Below are 3,480 nucleotides of genomic sequence, written 5' to 3' on the forward strand. Positions count from 1 at the left end.
AGGGACCAGCACTGCTGGGAAAGAGACTGTGAGAGACTTGGCTGAGAGACAGTGGGCTGGGAGAGAGACTGAGCATTTTTCCTGAACTAGAATTGTAGCCCGGTGCTTCCCTAATAAACCTCGTAATCTGTGAGTTCTGTGTGGCCACTGCGGCGAATTATCAAACCCAGGAGAGAGGTGGTGGGTACTTTGGGAGGAACAGTTGGTGAAAGGGCTGGAGGGAGGCAGGATGTCTGGCCTTGCAGTACTGGCCTTGGGTTACTGCTGGTAATCCTGTCTTCTGCTTGTGGGATTAGAGGAGGTCAAAACATGGGGCCTCCTTGGCCTTTTTGCACCTGTCTATGTACTACTGCAATGATTTTTATTTTCTGCAAATTTTACTTGTGTATTAATGATGTTGTTTGATAATTTCCACATTCTGTTGAATCACCTTTCTTTGGAATCGTCACAAATATGGATCTCCTCCAGTCAGTTAGCCAGGTAGTTATCTTCCAAATTTCTTGGCATAAATGAACACGTGCTTCCAGCACTGCATTGTCTTGTTTCAACATCTAAATGTGTACTCTGTCAATTCCTTCAACCTTGTTTTTTCACAATTACATCAGTGCAGCTTGGACTCCCTCCTTTAACACTAGTGGCTCTTGATCATATGTTACCTCGTGAAATGATTCAATGTCATCCAATTCTTTTTGGTACAGTGACTCTATATATTCTTTCTATCTTCTTTTGATGCTTCCTGCATCACTCAAAATTTTGCCCATAGAATCCTTCAACATTGTAACTCGAGGCCTGAATTTTTTTTCCTTCAGTTCTTTCAGTTTGAGAAATGCTAAGTATAGTCTTAACTTTTGTCTGTCTAAGTCTCTGCACATTTAGTTATAAAACTTTGTCTTCTTGAGCGGCCCTTTGAAATCTTCTATTCAGATCTTTTACTTCATCATTCCTTCCATTTGCTGTAACCAATTCTCTATTCAAGAGCAAGTTTTAGAGTCTCTTCTGACATCCCTATTGGCCTTTTCTTTCTTTCCTGTCTTTTGTTTTCTTCATGTATGATAATCTTGGTATCACTCCACAACTCATCTGGTCTTTGGTCACTGGTATTCAATTTTTCAAATCTGTTCTTCAGATGGTCTCTAAATTCAAGTGGGATATACTGAAGGCTATATTTTTGCTTTCATGGACCTGCTTTAATTATATTCAGTTTCAGCTTCAACTTGCACACGAGCAATTGATGATCAGTTCCATAGTTGGCCCCTGGCCTTTTTCTGACTGATACTGAGCTTCTCCATTGTCTCTTTCCAAAGATGTAGTCAATCTGATCCTGTGTGTTCCATCTGGTGAGCTCCATGTGTATAGTTTCCATTTATGTTGTTGAAAAAAGGTATTTCCCAAGAGTAAGTCATTGGTCTTACAAAATTCTATCATATAATCTCCAGCATATTTTCTATCACTAAAGCCATATTTTCCAACTATTGATGCTGCTTTGTGTTTCCAACTTTTGCATTCCAATCACCAGCAACTATTAATACATTCTGATTGCATGCTTGGTAAATTTCAGACTGCAGCACTTGGTAAAAATCTTCAGTTTCTTCATCTTTGGCTTCGGTGGTCGATGCATCAATTTGAATAGCAGTAGTATTAACTGGTCTTCCTTGTAAGAATATTGATATTGTCCTATCACTGAAAGCACTGTAATTCTGAACAGATCTTGAAATACCTCTTTGACCATGAATGTGATACAATTCCTCTTCAATTTGTCAGTCCTGATACATGAGTGTCTGATTAAAAATGGCCGATACTAGTCCATTTCAGTGCACTAATGCCTAGGATATCAATCACTATGTGTTCTACTTCATGTCTGATAACATCCAATTTTCCTAGTATTTCATACATTCCATGTTCCAATTATTAATTGATGATTGCAGCTGTTTCTTCTAATTTTGAGTCATACCACATCAGCAAATGAAGGTCCTGAAAGGTTTACTCCACTGACATCATGAAGGCCGCCTCTAGTTTGAGGACATAGCTCTTTCTCACTTGTATTCTGAGAGCCTTCTAACCAAAGGGGCTCATCTTCCAGCACTAAATCAGTCAGTGTTTCCCTGATAGTCATAAGATTTTCAGTGGCCAATTCTTTTTCAGAAATGACCCTTGCCATGTCCTTCTTCCTAATCTGATCTGTACATCATGGGTGATCCTGCTAGTATTTGAAATACTAGTGACATAACCTCCAGCAACACAGAAGCCACCACAGTATGACAAACTAAGAGATGACTGGTGGGCCTGGTTAAAAAAAAAAAAAAAAAAAAAAAAAAACTTATGGCCATCAAGCCAGATCCAACTCATAGCAACCCCTCCTTGGGTTTCCGAGGTGGTATCTCTATGGAAGTAGACTGCTCAATCTTCCTTCCGACGTGTGGCTGGTGGGTTTGAACTGCGAGCCTTCTGGTTAGCAGTCAAGTGCCTTAGACACTATGCCACCAAGTACTAGTTAATGAACAGTAAACTTCCCACTAACTAGAATACAATAGTCAGAAGATTTGGGGACCATTTTACTAAATTATTATTGCAGTGGAGGTTAGGAATTTATAAACTTTAGGGAAGTACTACACATAATTTAAAAAATAATACTATAAACTATAACATTAAAATCCATAAAGTTCAATGTAGTAGAGTAAAAACTCAAAGTTTAAAATTTTAACATTCTATTACTGCACAGAAGCTTAAGCTTTGGATCATAAAAACATCTCAATATTAAATTCAGTAATCCCGTAGTCCTTAGTAGTAATTTTAAAACACCTAATACTGGGTATATTAAAATGTGTTTTTTCTCAAAACAAACATGTAGGCAATAACACAGTGTTTTAAATGCCCTTATAATCTCTATGAAACCTAAGTCTCTCATCTCCATGAAGTCATTTACTTTTGTTTCTTAGAAACTTCAATGTAAATATCTAATTTGTTGTTGTGTTTCGCCCATATAAACATCAAAATAATCATAGCCAACCCTTTTCAAACTAAAACAGCTTTTGTAAATACAAACCTGTTGCCGTCGAGTTGAATTCCAACACATAGAATAGAGGAGAACTGCCCCAGGGTTCCCAAGGCTGTAAGTCTTTACAGAAGCACCTTTCTCCCATGGCAGGGCTAGTGGGTTTGGAATGCCCACCTACTGGTTAGCAGCCAAGCATTTAACCACTGTATGACCAGGGTGCCTTCTTTCTAAGCAGGATCTTTTTAAAAAAATTTGCATCATTGCTTCCTAGAATTCAGTGATAATTATCCCTTTTACATTCTCTTTATTTTTCATTTAAAATGTCTCCTCAGTCTCAAAATTCAGCTTATCAAATTTAATCTGATTCATGCTCAATCTGGCTTAAGCCAAGTTTGGTATTAAAAATACTGTGGTATTAAAAATGCTGCTATTTTTCAGTAGAATAATATAGCAAGTCATTAAGTTCTTACCAAGAAAATTAAAAC

The 3,480-nt window shown here is 37.7% G+C and overlaps 1 protein-coding gene across 1 annotated transcript in view; it reads right to left on the reverse strand.

The window, feature by feature from the left end:
• Positions 1–3,480, reverse strand: part of MTREX (Mtr4 exosome RNA helicase) — a 158,440-nt gene that overhangs the window by 31,136 nt on the left and 123,824 nt on the right. The gene's annotated exons all lie outside the window — the stretch shown is intronic.

This window comes from Orycteropus afer, unplaced genomic scaffold (genome assembly GCF_000298275.1).
Source record: "Orycteropus afer afer isolate SDZICR_OR568_19922 unplaced genomic scaffold, OryAfe1.0 scaffold00122, whole genome shotgun sequence".
In the NCBI taxonomy this organism is placed as follows: Eukaryota; Metazoa; Chordata; class Mammalia; order Tubulidentata; family Orycteropodidae; genus Orycteropus; species Orycteropus afer.